Here is an 18,550-nt window from a genome sequence, read left to right as displayed (position 1 = left end):
TATCTCTATTTTCCAGGTTGATTCCACATAATAAATTATAAATAATATTTATTTTATCAAATAAACAAGGACATGGATAAGACTGTAAATATTTGGGGTTTAATTAATCATGCAATAAATTTATAATATAGAGGCTTTTGGGTACAGTGCCATACACAATCAAATACATCATGAATTTCTTTCTAAATTAGTGGTTAAAGTGATTTAAAATATCTTTTGAGTCACAAGCTACAAAGAAAAGTAGTTACTATTTGTGAAGCATTAACTGTTTGCCAGGCTAAGTGTTTTAGATTCATTATCTCATTTAATGTTTAATACAAACTTGTATCACAAGAATTATAGTTATCCTTACTGCGCATATGAGGAAACAGATTCAGAACGTTTGAAACACTTATCCAGAGGTGGAAAATGTTAGAATTTCATCTGTTCATTAAATACAAATCCTATACTCATAAACACTTGGTCAGAGAGATTTTATTCCACATTCAACTCTAGTTCTTATTTTTTCACTCTAAGCTTTGCTCAAATTTCTCTTGTCAAAAACAGTCTACACTAAAAATGACTTGACTCATATCATTCCTACAAAAATTCTCTTATATGTTTACACCAAAATTTCTTATTTCATATGATTCTTATGTTCCAACAAATGGAACTGTGCATTTTACATCTGGCAGTTGATTCTATAAATAATTAAATGCAGGCTAGGCGGTGAGAGGAAATTTGATAACCCACATCTACTGCATTTCTTTGATGACAAAACCAATTTCTATTTCTTTGCTTTTTCAGGCATTGTCACTGAGAAGCAGCAGGATTTTAGTGCGCCCCTTGGGGCCTGGGAGTCGTTCTTTTATTCATATTCAATGCACCTGGTTTAACATTTATTTTCTTAATTAAAAATCAATGAAACTAAGAAAAGAGTGGCTCTACAGGGAAAAATAAGACCTGTTGCTTATCCCTCTCCATGTGGTGCAGGGGCTCTGAGATCCAACCCATTATGTTTGTTGAATTTGACTTATTTTATGTGTTAGACGGTATCATTGTACCTCAGTGCTGATTTGTTTTGTCTTACTTTGTGTAGCTGTTTTCATGTCATTTGCACTTGCATTTCCAAGTAAAGTGAGGATTGTACGCAATGGCTCAGAACTTGAAGATCAACTTCAAAACATCCTAACTGTATTCTAACTGTATGCCCGATCAACTTCAATCCAAAGAGAAAGCTAATGTGTCTTGTCAAAGTGTGTTAGAGAAAATAGATAAATGTGGTAATGTTAAGAAGGCATCGTGTTTAATGTTTTAACATGAAGATTTCACCCTTGTGTTTTAAGGATAAAGTGTAAAATTATCAGTGTTTCAAGGAATCACTGATGCTTGTCATGGACAGAACTGTGGCTGTTTTGGTAAGCGTAAAATGGCAACACAGTTGGAGAAAGAGATATCAAAAGAAAAATACAGAGCCTCCAACTTGGTTTGATTACATTGGCTCAAGGAGTCTTCCAATAAGAAAAAAAGCTTGAATGACAAAGGTGACTGCAATATGTTAAAGTTGCCCTCAGAGGACAGGTAGGAAAGGTTGCAAGTTGTTTACAAACAATGTACATGGAAGGATGTGAGGGTGTATTATTTAAAATATATATATATATATTACACATATTGTAGCACTTCTTTAATACTTGATTAAAACAGAATTACTTGGGAAGGTAACTTAAGATGAAATTCAATCAAAATGAAAATAAAAAGCATTCCTAAAAATGAAAAGTAAAAAAAAAAAAAAAAAAAGAATAGAAATAGCTATAACACAGGTTATAAAGAAGTAAGTGGCCTAAGGTTGAGTAAATAAGTATTATAAGAATTCAGAGAATGAAGACATCATTTCTATTGAAGGAATTAGGAAATGAAACATGAAATGATTATCTTTTCTCATGAACAAGAGTTGAACACTCTGTGACTAAGGAAAAATAATCTAAATTGCATAGGCATATAGTGGTAAGAAAACTTTCTACTGGCCAGCTTTCAAATGACCATTGGGAAATATTAGGTGTTAACATTGGGTAAACCTACAGTATCTGCTAGTTCCATCTATTTTTCCTGAAATATGGGTTAGCCCAGGGTATTTAACTTCAGAGATATTTTGGTGGTTCTTTCACTTGTACATACTCAGGTATGTGAATCAGATATCAGATTCTAGGAAGGATGATTCATAGACAGTGGCCTCTGAGAAATGTTTAACTTGCTTGATTTAAATGTGGGAAGGATTTGGAAACCACAATTTAGAGGATGCTATTGGTATTAAGAAGGGGCTTCCCTAGTTGTTCAATGGAAAGAATCTGGCTGCCAATGCAGGAGACATGGTTTATCTCCCTGAGTCAAGAAGATCCTCTGGAGCAGGAAACGGCAACACATGCTAGTGTTCTTGCCTGGGAAATCCCAGGGACAGAGGAGCCTGGCAGGCTTACAGTCTATGGGGTTGCAAAAGAATTGAGCATGATTTAGTGACTAAACAACAACAACATTGGTATTAGGACTTCAGAAATTTCATTGTATCAGTCATACTGATTATTTGCATCTGTAGTAATTATGATAGTTATTAAATGATTATGATATTGTGGTTGCAAAAGTAGATTTTCCATATTGCTGTGGTAGATTAAATCAAACGCAAACTATTTAAATTTAAATACAATGCTATTTCTAACATGAACTGTGCCACAGTTAAGTCTATAACTTTAAAATTCAAACTACTTCATCTTTTGAAATTCAGTATTTATAAGTTAATGTGTAAGAAGTTCACCAGTACATCTTGATTGTAATCACAGAAATGAAGAACAGTTTCATGTAACTGAGTTCATTTATCATGGAAAGTTGAAAAATACTATTCACTTAAAATTTGTAGGTACTCTATTCACATGGGGGCTTCCCAAGGGACACTAGTTGTAAAGAATCTGCCTGCCACTGAAGAAGACCCAAGAGATGCAGGTTGAATCCCAGGATTGAGAATATCCCCTGGAGTAGGAAATGGCAACTCACTCCAGTGCTCTTGCCTGAAAATTCGATGTGTGGAGGAGCCTGGCAGGCCACAGCCCATGGGGTCACAAAGAGTAGGACACGACTGAGCTGACATACACTATTTATGTGCATCTTCTATCAAATTGTAATATGTTTGTTGCTGTATGGACTGTTATATTTCTAAAAATTGATCTAGACTTTTTCTTTCTTATGCAAAAAGAGTAGAAACATGTTCAGAGCAAATTTATTCTAAAGGCAGTTTAATCCAAACTTCTTATAACTCAAAGAAATTAAAAAAAAATGTTTTTATGTACAAGTTCATTTTCCAGTACAGACAAAAATGTTTAAGTATTTCATTATATATATATAATATATATATATATATATATATATATATATAAATATATTATTTATGTACCTTGTTCTGAGTAATTTGTATGCATAATTAACTTTCAAGTGTGTCATTTCTAAAATGATTCTTTCATTTAGTAATTAAAAAGTGAGTCTTAAATTATGAACCCATTGTACCATGAAGGCTTTTCAGTCACCTGTGAACTTAGTAGAAACCAAGTGATACGAAGATCTTGTTCCAAGACTCTAGTTCATCATTTATAATCTATTTGTGTTGATTAGATCAAAGATTCTTCATCTCCAATTCATTAGAACTGTTATTCTCTTCTTCCAATTCAACATGAAGCAGTCTTACTTAGCCCAAGACAACAATCTCCCTGAGAGCACCCTTTACTGACCTATAACAGTTTTTGGATGAGAACATGTTGGTCATAGCAAACATCTTCTTCAAACAAGGGAAAAGGAATGCAAAAGCAGGAAGTCAAGATACCTGGAGTAACAGGCAAGTTTGGCTTTGAAATACAAAATGAGGCAGGTCAAAGGCTAACAGAGTTTTGCAGTGAATGCACTGTTCATAGAAAACACCCTCTTCCAACAACACAAGAGACAACTCAACAGACAGACACCACCAATGGTCAATACCAAAATCAGATTGATTATATTCTTTGCAGCCAAAGATGGAGAAGCTCTATACAGTCAGCAAAAACAAGACCAGGAGCTGACTGTGACTCAGATCATGAACTCCTTATTGCCAAATTCAGACTAAAATTCAATAAAGTAGGGAAAACCACTAGGCCATTCACTTCAGTAGCTCAGTTGTGTCTGACTCTTTGCGACCCCATGGACTGCAACACACCAGTCATCCCTGTTAATCACCAACACTCAGAGCTTGCTCAAACTCGTGTCCATTGAGTTGGTGATGCCATCCAACCATCTCATCCTCTGTTGTCCCCATCTCCTCCTGCCTTCAATCTTTCCCAGAATCAGGGACTTTTCCAATGAGTCAGTTCTTTGCATCAGGTGGCCAAAGTACTGGAGCTTCAGCTTTAGCATCAGTCCTTCCAATGAATATTCAGGAATTCTTTCCTTTAGGATTGACTGATTTCATCTCTTTGCAGTTCAAGGAACTCTCAAGAGTGTTCTCCAACACATTTCATAAGCATCAATTCTTTTGGGCTCAGCTTTCTTTATAGTCCAGCTATAACATCCGTACATGACTACTGGAAATTCAGGTATGTCTAAATCAAATCCCTTACAATTATAAGGTGGAAGTAACAAATGGATTCAAGGTATTAAATCTGATAGACAGGAGTTCCTGAAGAACTATGGGTGGAGGGTGCTAACCTTAAACAAAAGGTGGTTATCAAAACCATGCCTAAGAAAAGGAAACACTAAAAGCAAAAATGGTTATCTGGGGAGGCCATACAAAGAACTGAAAAAAGAAGCAAAGTGAAAGACAAAGGAGAAAAGGAAAAACATACCCATCTGAATGCAGTGTTCCAAAGACTAGCAAGGCGAGATAAGCAAGCCTTCTTAAGTGAGCAAAGCAAATAAATAGAGGAAAACAACAGAATGGGAAAGACTAGAGGTCCCTTCAAGAAAATCAGAGATACCAAGGGAAACTTTCATGCAAAGATGGACACAATAAAGACAGAAATTGCATGGACCTAACAAAAGCAGAAGAGATGAAGAAGAGGTGGCAAGATTTCACAGAAAAACTATACAATTAAAGGGCTTCATGACACAGATAATCATGATGGTGTGATCACTCACCTAGAGCCAGACATCCTGGAGTGTGAAGACAAGTGGACCTTAGGAAGCATCACTACAAACAAAGCTAGTGGAGGTGATTGAATTCCAGTTGAGCTATTTCAAATCCTGAAAGATGACACTGTGAAAGTTCTGCACCCAATATGACAGGAAATTTGGAAAACTCAGCAGTGGCACAGGACAGGAAAATGTCAGTTTTCATTCCAATCCCAAAGAATGGCAATGCCAAAGAATGTTCAAACTACCGGACAATTGCACTCATTTCAATGAGTAATGCTCAAAATCATTTAAGCAAGGCTTCAATAGTATGTGAACCAAGAGCTTCCAGATGGACAAGCTGGATTTAGAAAAGTTGGAGGAACCAGAACAAATTGCCAGTATCCATTGGATCAGATAAAATTAAGAGAATTCCAGAGAAACATCTACTTCTGCTTCACTGACTATGTGAAAACCTTTGACTGTGTGGAACACAATAAGCTGTGGAAAACTCTTAAAAAGACGGAAATACCATTCCACCTTATCTGCCTCCTGAGAAACCTGTATGCTGGTCAAGGAGCAACAGTTAGAACCAGACATGGAAAAATGGGCTTGTTCCAAATTGGAAAAGGAATATGTCAAGGCTGTGTATTGTCACTCTGCTTATTTAACTTATATGCAGAGTACATCCTGTGAAACTTGGCTGGAGGAAGCACAAGATGGAATCAAGATTGTTGGGAGAAACATCAATAACCTCAGATATGCAGATGACACAGCCTTTATGGCAGAAAGTGAATAGGCTCTAAAGAGCCTCTTGATGAAGCTGAAAGAGGAGAGTGAAAAATCTGACTTAAAACTCAACGTTCAAAAAACTGGAGATCATGGAATCCAGTCCCATCACTCCATGGCAAATAGAAGTAGGAACAAGGGAAACAATGACAGACTTTATTTTCTTGGGCTCCGAAATCACTGTAGATGGCTACTGCAGTCATGAGATTAAAAGACACTTGCTCCCTGGAAGTAAATCTATGATAAACATAGCATATTAAAGAGCAGAGACTTCACTTTGCTGACACAGGTCTGTATAATCAAAGTTATGCTTTTTCCAGTAATATTCATGGGTGTAAGAGTTGAACTATAAAGAAGGCTGAGCACCGAAGAATTGATGATTTCAAACTGTGGAGTTGGAGAAGACTCTTGAAAGTCCCTTGGATGGACTGCAAGGAGACCAAACTATTCAATCCTAAAGGGAATCAAACCTGAATATTCATTGGAAAGACTGATGCTAAAGCTGAAACTCCAATATCTGGCTGTCTGATGTGACTCATTAGAAAATACCCTGATGCTGGGAAAGATTGAAGGCAGGAGGAAAAGGCGACGAGATAGGACAAGATGGTTGGATGGCATTATGAACTCAATGGAGTTGAGTTTCAGCAAACTCCTGGAGATGATGAAGGACAGGGAAGCCTGGCCTGTACTCCATGGTGTCGCAAAGAGTTGGACATGACTAAACTGAACAACAACAAATCTCACACACAGAACCAGATACAGGGACTGTTTTCACCCTTAAAAAGCTATATACTACAGGGAACTCCAAATATGTCAAACAATCATCACAGTGTGACAGCTAATATTTAAGATCTGCCCAATATTTTATGAAAACACAGTAGTGGTGTACTGTAGACCCTTGAGCAAGATATGTTTAAACTGCATAGATCTACTTACACAGGGAGGTTTTTTGTTTTTTATTTTTTTCAGAAGTAAATCCTATAGCACTACATGCTCTGCAGTTTGTTGGATCAGAGGAAATAGAACCCCTGAAAAAGAGAAATAAATAAGTGATAAACAGACTTCTGGCTGTGCAGAAGGTCAGGACCACGAACCCCCACATTGTTCAAGGGTCAACTCTATTTAAAAAAAAAGAAAAGGAACGCAGAAGAACCTAATGTGAGAATATTTTTAAGAGAATACTGAACTGAACAACAAAATTGGCTATCTAGATTACCTGGGTTCAAGGTGGGAATATGTGGCAGAAATGGAATTCAGGATGGAAAACAATGTAAGTGAAAATGGAATTAGCCTAACATACATGAAAATGTAGTAAGGAGTGAGAATAAGTTTTGAGAAATGACAGTGGCTTTGTGCTCTAGGCTAAATTGTGTTTGCTTTTTCCTAGGAAGAGTGGTAATTCACTGATGATTTTCCCATGCTCAGAGGAATGACTTGCTCAGAGTTTATTTTAAAAGATGACTGGCGCACATTCCACCAGAACAAGAGGCTACGATACTCTCCTTCTGCCAACAGTTTCCCCCTTCTAGGATTTGCTGTACTCAGTCATTTGCTCAGTCATGTCTGATTCTTTGCAACCCTATGGACTGAGGCCTGCCAGACTCTTCTGTTTTGGGATTCTCTAGGCAAGAATACTGGAGTGGGTTGCCATTTTCTCCTCCACTAGGACTTGCTGAACACCCATAAAACTCACCCAGGGCTCTCTTGTTTTTAGTACCCAAAGCCCAGGAGTTACCTCACACATGCTTAAGTGTGATGGAAGGAATGCTAAGTGACTTTGATCTTATTCAACTTTCAGTTCTTAAAATCAAAGAATTTACCCATTCTTCCTAGCCCATCTCTGTTTAGCAGCAGCAAGTATTCTTTAAAAAGAGACCCTTGGAGAGGGAGAAATTATTTTTCTCCAGTATAGGAGACTCAAAGGGAAAGTGGAATAGTACCAGCTGTACTTTTTCATCTGTAGCTTCTGTTCTCAAGGCAGACTCTTTACTTGATTCAGACCCTTATTTCTCAGAGGAAACTTAAGCACCCCACCCCCTTGTAACTCAAGACCAGTATCTACTGAACTCTATTTGGCTGCTTATGTTTCTTTTTACATAAGATATGTGAAGGATCATTTGTGTTTCAAACATCAATTATACAAGTTGTGGGTAGACATATTTTGCAAGATCAACTGCTTAATGTATGGAGACAATTCTGAAAATATTATTATTATTGTTTTTTATGTATATTTGTTCAATAGACACTGATTGGCTAGCCGCCAACCAACGCTGTGCTGAGAAGAGCTTGGGTGGGACAGAACACCACCTAGTGGTGCTAGTGCCATACCAGAAAACACACAGTGATCAGACCACGAAAGTAAAATTTAAACTGCACCCAGTATTCTTGCCTGGAGAATCCTGTGGACAGACGAGCCTGATGGGCTGTTGTCCATGGGCTCGCACAGAATCGGACACAACTGAAGTGACTTAGCATGCATGCGTGCATTGGAGAAGGAAATGGCAACCCACTCCAGTATTCGTGCCTGGGGAATCCAAGGGACAGAGGAGCCTGGTGGGTTGCCATCTAAGGGGTCGCACGGAGTCGGACACGATAGAAGCGACTTAGCAGCAGCAGCAGCAGTGTTTTGAAAGAAAAGAATAAGCTGCAATGAGAGAAAATTGAAGCAGATGACAGAGAAGATCTCTCTAAGAAGGGCACACAAATTAAGATCTGATGATGAGAAGAAACCATCCAAGGTAAGAGTGAGAGTTGGACACGCTGTCAGGAGTGTTAACATATGCATTACAGGTCATAAGGAAGAAAAGACTTTGTCCCAAACAAGATAGTAAAAACAGACAACATGAACCTTAATTCATGAATAGAAATATATTTTAAAAATTTTAATAGAGAGATGTGATCTTATTTAGATGCTTAAAACATCCTTCCTATTCTGTGTAGAAGGGGCTGGAAGGGTGTGAAAAGCATGAATGAAGACATCAAATAGGCTATTGCATTTATTGCATGAAAGAGAATGATGGCTTGACCTATGGTTTTAGCAAAGCAAACTGAGAGATAAGACTATATTTTAAATATACTTTAGAAAAGTTATCAAGACACGCCACTAAATAGATGTGTAAACTATCAAAGATAGCTTAAACAACAGAATGATAGTGATACATTTCCTTAGTAGAAAGAATCATTACAGGAATATGTTAGAACAAGCTGTTCAGCACATAGCACTGTACTTGTTAAATATTAAGTCCCCATGAGAATTAAAATAATGATGCTAAATAAGTCATTGATTATATAAGAACATACTGCAAGAATTATGAAGTGGAGATATAGTTTGGGAACTCATCAATGCACAGATAGCCTTATGGTTTTTTGAACAGATGGAAGTATTTTAGAGGAAAATGCAGGAAAAAAAAGGATAAAAGATTGAAGATAAAGCTCCAAGGAATTACAGAAAAGCCAGAATAAAGAGAAGAATTCAAGATAGGAGACAGGAGTAGCAAAAGAGGTAGGAAGCATGAGAGAAACCAAGTGTTTCAGAAGATAGTGGTCAGTTCAGTTAAATATTGTTGAGAATTTGAATAAAATGAAGACCTCAAATTGTGCTTTGAATTTCATAACATGATTGTATTTCTGAGAATCTGCAATAATATTTTTAGTGATATGATGACACAATAGCCAGATTAGAATGACTAGAAGAAAGAATAGAATGTGTGAGATTGGCCCATAGGTCTCTCAAAATGTGTGTCTAGAAAGGAGAACATGAAGAGAGCAAGTAGATATAAAAAATGTCTCTTCAAAAAATGTTACCTTTTAGTTTTTTCCAATGAAAGTTTACTAACTCCAAAATATGTAACTATGTACCAGAGATCATTCTAACCCTGGCCATTAAAGGGAAAGGAAAACAAAAGCAGCCTACTGCATAGAGAAATGTTTATTTTACTGGTAAAGACAAGCAAACTGCCATATAATTAACAATTCTGATTAGTACATACATGGGCAATATATATTGATTTTATGTAGAAATTTTTAAAAAGTTAGAAATAAAAATGTTTAACCCAGTGGTACAAGTATGTGTGTGCATGCTAAGTCACTTCAGTCATGTCCGACTCTTTGAAACCCTATAGACTGTAGCCCAAAAGTATGTGAATATTACATATTTTACACCAAAGTATTCTTAACCCTTGATCTCTAATCATTAAGACAGTATTGTTTTTTAAATTATTATGGGTGAATCATATCAATCTTCAGAATGTCATCCCTGCTTTCAGGTTGACACCCACTTTACCTTCCGTTTCCCAGTCATGTTAGATAACTGCCTCTTATCCTCTATAGGACAGCAACTCTGAATCAGTTAGTGTCTTAACCAAAAAAAAAAAGAAAGAAACAGGAAGCACCACTAGCATTTATAATAGAGGGAACTAATTACAGAGGTGAGGAAAGAGCTGAGAGATCCAACAAGAAGATAGTGAGGTAAGCAGAGATTAGCCACAACATGAGACCACTGCAGGCGGGATGGGAAAGGCAGGGCCCGTGGGCACAGGATGTCCGGGGGATGAGGGCATGGGAGTGGAGGGGCAGGCATGGTGTCTGAGTCACCACCTGCTCAAAGGAGAGGCGTGGCCTTCAGCTTCGCTCTTCCTCCCACCCTCTCCTAGGACCCTGGTACCCCCCCCCCCGCCCCGGTAGAACCCAGCTGACTAGCAAGCCAGGAAGTGCAGCCTGCAGTGGGCTGGACTCCTCACAAAGCCTGAGACGGGAGTGGGGAGAAGGCGATCACAGAGCACAAAGGCCCAGGACCGACTCAAACAAAAATGACAAACCCCACCACCTGGCAGCCCTAAAATGCTGACTGGCACTGTGAGCACATCTCCCGAACTGGACTGGACCCATGCCTTGGTGTTTGCTGTGCTGAGCCTGGTGGGACAATACATTAGTTTTCCATGGCTGCAGAACAAATTACTACAAATTCAGTGACTTAAGACAACTTCCATCTAGCAGCTGTAGCTCAGTAGGTCAGTTGTCAGCCTGAGATCAGTTTATTGGCTGGGCTAAATTCTTCTCTGAAGATTGGGTGAAAATCTAATTCCAGGCTCATTTTCTGCCATTAGGAGCATTCAGTTCAGTGATGCCTACTGGCTGGTTGTAAGTTTGAGGACCCATGTCCAGGCTGACTTACTTAGAAACTTATTTGCTTGGTTACTTTATCTTGGATCCTCTGCTTGTTATTTTCTTTATATAAAGAGATGATAGAAGAACATGATACCTTACAAATAATCTGATTGCTTCCTCTGATTATCAAAAACATATTTCATTTTAATAAGGCAAATATTACCCAGAGTAAATTTTCAGAGAGCAACAAGCTGCAAGTGGGTAAATCCAGTGTTATACTCTGGGGAAATTAGTATATATAAGCAGGCTGCCATCATGACTGTGTGATCTGTGAGTTGCAGAAGGCCCTGTCATTAAAAGAACCCACCCCTGCCCCCCACACACAATTCAATGTTATACTGCTGCTGATTTGCATACCTAATAATTTCCTCACCAAGGGAATTTATATTTTTATTTGCACTAGTGTCCACAAATTCTACACACAATTTGCTATGTAAACAGTGACATATTAATAATATATATTTCAATAGCTTTGGGAAATTTTAAGCTATTATTTTAGTAAGCTTTAAAGAGTAAATTTGGTCCACCAATTCTGATGAAAGCGCATTAATCCACAGAATTAATTGATACAAAACTGATTGTGACCACTGGAATTTTTGTTGTAGTTTGCTATATTACATACTTATCATTTTAAATAGAAAATAAGAATAGAGCACAATATTACACTGTCAAGTGTAAAATTTGGGCTGCAATGCTTGGACTGCAAGATCAAGTCAATCAATCCAAAAGGAAATCAACCTGGAATATTCATTGGAAGGACTGAAGCTGAAGCTCCAATACTTTGGCCACCTAATGTGAAGAGCTGACTCACTGGAAAAGACTGATGTTGAGAAAGACTGGCACAAGAAGGGGCTGGCAGAAGATAAGATGGTTAGATAGCATCACTGACTCAATGTGCATGAATCTGAGCAAACTCTGGGAGACAGTGAAGGAGAGGAGTGCCTGGCCTGCTGCAGTCCATGGGCTCACAAAGAGTCAGACATGACTTAGGGACTGAACAGCAACAAAAACAAGGAATGAAAAACCATCCACTGGATTGTGAACTCATTTCAGTAATATGCACTGTTTTGCCCAGAGTCTTAAAACATGTTTGTGATCATTAAATTTAACTGATAATGGTGTTTGTTAAACAGTCTGAGTAGAAGAATGTTTCATTTTTTTTTAATCTAAAAAAAATCAGCTATAGGGTAGAACTATTCATAGCAAATGTTGAGACTGTAACAGGAGGCAATAATACAGTGTAATGATTGTGAGCATGGGCTCTGGCTCGTCACTGCCTACCTGTGAATCCTGGCTTTGTGAATCTCTCACTTTATGACTAGCAAGAGTTAGGAGAAGGGCTACTGTCTCTTTCAAGTCATAATTTCTTAATTAACAGAAATGATTTAAGAGTAATTCCACCTTAGGAGAGGCAATTATTTCCAGTTTCCTACTCTACCTCCATATTTGGATAGCTAATAAATGTCTCAAATTTAAAGTACTTAAATAGAAATCTCCATTTCCTAACTGCTCTCCACCAGTGTTCCTCAAATTAGTAAGTGGCACCTCTACTCAGCTGTTTAATAGGAAAAGAACCCTAGGAATAATTTATAAACCTTTTGTTCTCACTTCTGACATCAGTATATTAGCATATCATACAGGCTCTGCTTCCCAAGTCTCTCCTGAAAATACCCTTACTGTCTACCATTACTTTCACTTCAGGCCAGTCTATTTCTGTCTCTCACCAAGACTACCACCGGCTCCAACAAGTGCCTTGGCTTCCATTCTTTCCCTGCTCCAAACTCCCTTAGAGTATAATATCTATGTAGCATTAACATAATCTTTTTATACGTCAAATTGTATCCTGTTTCTACTCTAAATATTAAATATATCAATTGTTTCCTATCACTTTCAGAATTAATTGCAAATTTGGAACAAATAAACTAGTAAATCATTCTGAACAATCTCTCACCTGGCTATGTGGGTGACTTGAATTCCATACACCAATGATCTTCCTTGTTATCTTATCCTTGTTATCTACATTGCCCATCTTGCTGTTGCTCAAATATAAAGTTTGTTTCTGTCTTAGGGCCTTCTTTTTGCCTTGAATACTCTTTCCTGAGATATTTACTGATGCATTAATTCAGATATTTGATCAGAGGACACTTCCCTGTTTTGTTTTGGTTTTTTTTTTTTTGTTATTTATCTGGCAAAATCTTGTGTTTCAATCAATCATTACTATTAACAGTTTGTATAAATTAACTAATTCTGATTATTTTACTAAAATACAAGTTATGTGACAGGAGAAACTTTGCAAATCTTGTTGACTAGCTCATTCTCATCACTTACAAAGGTCAATGGCACTTAGAAATTGACCAATAAGTATTTGTTGAGCAAAGACTAGAGAGCTACACAATGCCCATTAAAGTGTTGATAACCATATTCTCATAAAGCTTTGATTTAAAAAAGTCCTATTTCCAAGTTTTCCTTAAATATAGGTTCAGAAATTTTTTAAAAAATATATTTTTTAAAAGCATGAAATTTTGTAGAAATGATGATCATCTTGATACATATTTGTTGTTCAGTCACTCAGTCATGTCCATCTCTTTGTGACTCCATGGACTGAACCAAAACAGGATTCCCTGTCCATCACCATCACCTGGAGCCTGCTCAAACTCATGTCCATTGAATCGGTGATGCCATCCAACCATCTCATCCTCTGTCATCCCCTTTTTCTTCTGCCTTCAATCTTCCCCAGCATCAGGTCTTTTCCAATGAGTCGGCTCTTCACATCAGGTGGCCAAAGTAGGAGCTTCAGCATCAGCTTAAGTCCTTCGAATGAATATTTAGGATTGATTTTCTTTAGGATTGATTGGTTTGAATCTCTTTGCAGGCCAAGGAACTCTGAAGAGTCTTCTCCAACACCCCAGTTTGAAAGTATCAATTCTTGGACACTCAGCCTTCTTTAGAGTCCAACTCTTACATACATACATGACTACTGTGAAAAACCATAGCTTTGACTACACAGACCTTTGAGAGCAAAGTAATGTCTCTAATTTTTAATATGCTGTCTAGGTTTGTCATAGCTTTTCTTCCAAGGAATAAGTGTCTTTTAATTTCATGGCTGCAGTTACCATCTGCAGTGACTTTGGAGCCCAAGAAAATAAAGTCTATCACTGTTTCATTGTTTCCTCATCAATTTGGCATGAAATCATGGGACCAGATGCCATGATCTTCATTTTTTGAATGCTGAATTTTAAACCTGCTTTTTCACTGTCCTCTTTCAGCTTCATCAATAAACTCTTTAGTTCCTCTTTGCTTTACTGCCTTTAGGGTGGTGCCATCTGCATATCTGAGGTTACTGATATTTCTCCCTAAAATTCCATCTGGTGCTTTCTCCAGCCCAGCATTTTTCATAATGTACTCTGCATGTAAGTTAAATAAGCACCGGTAAACAATATATAGCCTTGACGTACTCCATTTCCAATTTGTTGGCTGGGGGCTCAGTCATTAAAGAGTCTGCCCACAATGTGGAAGACCCGGGTTCAACCCCTGGGTCAGGAAGATTCCCCTGGAGAAGGAAGTGGCAACTGTTTCTTCTTGACCTGCATACAGGTTTCTCAGGAGGCAGGTAAGGTAGTCTGGTATCCCCATCTTCCACAAAATGGTATCCCCATTTTCCACAGTTTGTGACCTACACAGTCAAAGACTTTAGTGTAGTTAATGAAGAAGAAGTAGATGTTTTTCTGGAATTCTCTTGCTTTGTCTACAATCCAGTGAACATTAGCAATTTGATCTCTGGTTCCTTTACCTTTGTTAAATCCAGTTTGAACATCTGGAAGTTCTCGGTTCATGTATTGTTGAAACCTAGCTTGGAGAATTTTGAGCATTACTTTGCTAGCATGTGAGGTGAGTGCAATTGTGTAGTAGTTTGAAAATTCTTTGACATTGCCTTTCTTTGGAATTGGAATAAAAACTGACCTTTTCCAGTCGTGTGGCCACCACTGAATTTTAGAAATTTGCATATTGAGTGCAACATTTTAACAGCATCATCTTTAGGATTTGAAATAGCTCAGCTGGTATTCAATCCCCTCCACTAGCTTTGTTGATAGTTATGCTTCCTAAGGCCCACTTGACTTCACACTCCAGAATGTCTGGCTCTAGGTGAGTGATCACACCATCATGTTTATCTGGATCATTAAGATCTCTTTTGCATTGTTCTTCTGTGTATCTTGCCACCTCTTCTTAATATCTTCTGCTTCTGACACATACTAAGTTTCAATAAATATCAGTGAATAAAACATATATGTTAAGCACTCAATACACGTTTAATAGATGAATGAAATAATATGAAAATGTATAAGCCAAATAAGTTACTATGGTAACCATGAAGTTAAGAAAGAAATACACAGAATTAAAGGCTTAATGAATTAGAGCACAGCTAAATATTTGAAATGCTATATCTTTCATTGTAATCAATTATGGAAATAGAAATGTTTAATCATTTATGAGTTGATTTTTAAATTTAATTTTCTTGTAGCTAATAAAGAATATTTTCAGAAATATCAGGTGAGACAACACTTGATGTATTAAGGATGAAAATTCTAGCTGCTATAACAATAACCTCCACATTTTTTCTAGATTAATAAAATGTACATGTATTTTCCATTCACATGAAGATATTCAGATATTCTCCTTTAAGTTGGTCCTTAGGAACTTGGGCTATTTCCTTTTTGTGGCTCCCATCTTTAATCTGTTTTTCAGAGGTCAACATGCAGTGGTAGAGACTGGAGAATCACACATGGTACCTTCACACTTTCTTGGTTAGAAGTAAGTTACATGATCCCACAAAGCCACAGAGTGACTAAGACATGTAATCCAAGAGTAAGAGGAAATAGATTTAGTGAACATGTAATGAGCTTCCCTACAAAGTTTCAGATTTAACTAAGGAAAATATGGAAGTTTCTCTAAGACAAATTATGTTGGCAAGTGTGTATGTATGTGTGTGTATAAATAGAGAGGAAGTTCAAGCAATTAAAATCTATTTATAAGGACATTGAAATATGATTTTTAAAGTTGCTAGTATTAATACTTGAAAATATAAGAGAATGCTTCCTGTCAAGCTGGAAATTGGGAAAGTAAATTTAGCTTTCAGAGTTAAACTCTAAAAACAGTACAAAGTGGGTGTGAGCCTAGGCATGCAATATAGGAAAAATGAACCATGGCTTCCTGGCCACTGGACCTAGTTGTTACCTGGAAGATGGATGTATTAACACATCAACAGTGTAATAGCCAACACTATTAGAGAACATATGAGAACCATACAGATAAAAGTCGATGTGCCAGTGTTAAGTTGTCTAATATGTAGATAACTTAAGATAACTTATATCAGTGAACATCAAGTATTCAAGATCATTCTTCTGACAATTTCTTAGTCTGATGTTGATAAGCATTCTAAAACCTAGTTAACATGTTTTGATCTAATGTACATCAAGGAAACCTGTGATTCTTAGGAAACTTTGCTGACATGGAAAAAACCTGTTAATCACAAGGCCCTTGAGGATCCTCAATCCCGTGGTGGTGATAGTTAATTATGGCTCCTGATTGCGATTCAGGAGGGGAAAGCTGACCATGACTGTGCAGGTATTTATGAGCTGTGTAACAGCTAGGTTTTCACTGAAAGCTGGCATATTGGCATTCAGGATTTTTTATTCTAGTTTTGTGTGCATATTGAGTACCATACATAATAGATTCCTTGTTGGAAAAGCATATCCTCAAAGCAAATGGAAAGTAGTATTTTAAAGGAATCAAGAACTATATTTAGGCATTTAGCTGAGCAGAATTAAAATTTGAAGAATTGAATTAATTTTGAAACACACACAAAATTTGCTGTAGAGATTCCATTTGCTACACAATAAGGTGATGATTTGAGCAAATTAATATAAAAACACAAATGGATCACAAAACTAACTTAACAATTTTCAAGGACAAAGAAACGATGATCTTGACTATGGCCATTGTCATTTGCAGACCTTCTCCCTTGGGCTTCTTTGTAGTAATGAGATATAGAGAATCACCTGTTTGCCTCCCAAGTCTCAAAAAACAGAGACCACTGCCACACAAACATACCCAGAGCCCACTTCAGTAGTTCCCACCTGCCAGGGCTACTCACCTCTGGACCATAATTAACACTTCTCCAGCTGGTCAAGGTAAATAGATGAGAGTAAGGTAGAGAGAAGTTTGCATTTGAAAAAGTTATGTATTGAAACATATTTTCTGACTTATTTCAATATTTATTTTTCTAACACACATGACTTTTCAGAATTGTATACTTATTTTAGAATCTCTGTCGATTATGAGTCATGTTTTAAGTTTTTAAAATATTGGTAGCCTTTGCAAATAAATACTGTTTCTGAAACAGTGAAGAAATGTTCATTAATAGTCCTTATTTTGATATTTTGGTAGATAACCGGAACCCAGTTCCATTTCATTTTGATTTAACTGTCAGTAAAACTTTTTAAAAGGCCTATACTACTTGCCTCATTATGATTTTATTTAACATCCTCTGAATTATTATATACAAACTTATATTCCTATAAATTTATCATAAAAACACTCACATTTTTAAAAATACATTTTTCCTATTGTAAGTATTTTGTCATGTTTCATTTAATTTAGACAATTAAATGATGCCATATTGTAAGTAGTATATTGCATGCTTAATTCCAAAGTATTTCTTATCATTCAGGATAATCAGAATGAGAATTATAGCCTTTAACAAGGTATTCTTTGTTTAAAAATAATGTTTAAAGCCTATTGGAAATGATAAGCATAAAGGTAGACCACATTATATTTTCTTTGTTTAATGTCTGTTCTTTTAGAGAATTAGTTTAAAATATATAATAGAAAATATATTTTGCCTACTAAAATTTTAGTTTAGAAAATAAAATGAAATTTCTAACTCACTAGCTGAAATATTCTTTTTTTTTTTTCAATAACAGAGTTGTGGACTTTCATGTTTATACATCACAGGTGTCCTTTAGTTTGGAACAAATCTGTTATTCTAAAGAACATCTGTTCTGAGTGTGATTGCTCCTGGGGGTAGGAATAGTAGGACTCTGCATACAGTTTGTGATGCCGCTAAGCCTCTTCATACACTTGCATTAGAAATATAGTTTACAAAGGCATGTTTTTCTGCAAATGGGCTTCCTTGGTGGCTCAGTGGGTAAAGAACCCACCCGCAATGCAGGAGACATAGGAGATGCAGGTTTGGTTTCTGGGTCAGGAAGCCCCCTGCCCTCCCATGGCAACCCACTCAGGTATTCTTGCCTAGAGAATCCCATGGACTGAGGTACCTGGTGGGCTACAATCCAAAGGGTGGCAAACAGCCAGACATGACTGAACGACTAAGCACACTGCACATATTTGTCTGAATATACATAATGGGTATAATAAGGTTGTAGTTGTAATTTGCAGAAGTTTCAGCCCAGGACCTAATTAATTTTCTTCTTTGTTTCTT

This window comes from Dama dama, chromosome 28 (genome assembly GCF_033118175.1).
Source record: "Dama dama isolate Ldn47 chromosome 28, ASM3311817v1, whole genome shotgun sequence".
Taxonomy (NCBI): Eukaryota; Metazoa; Chordata; class Mammalia; order Artiodactyla; family Cervidae; genus Dama; species Dama dama.
The sequence above is the reverse complement of the archived record's forward strand: the minus strand, read 5'-3'. Positions refer to the sequence as shown.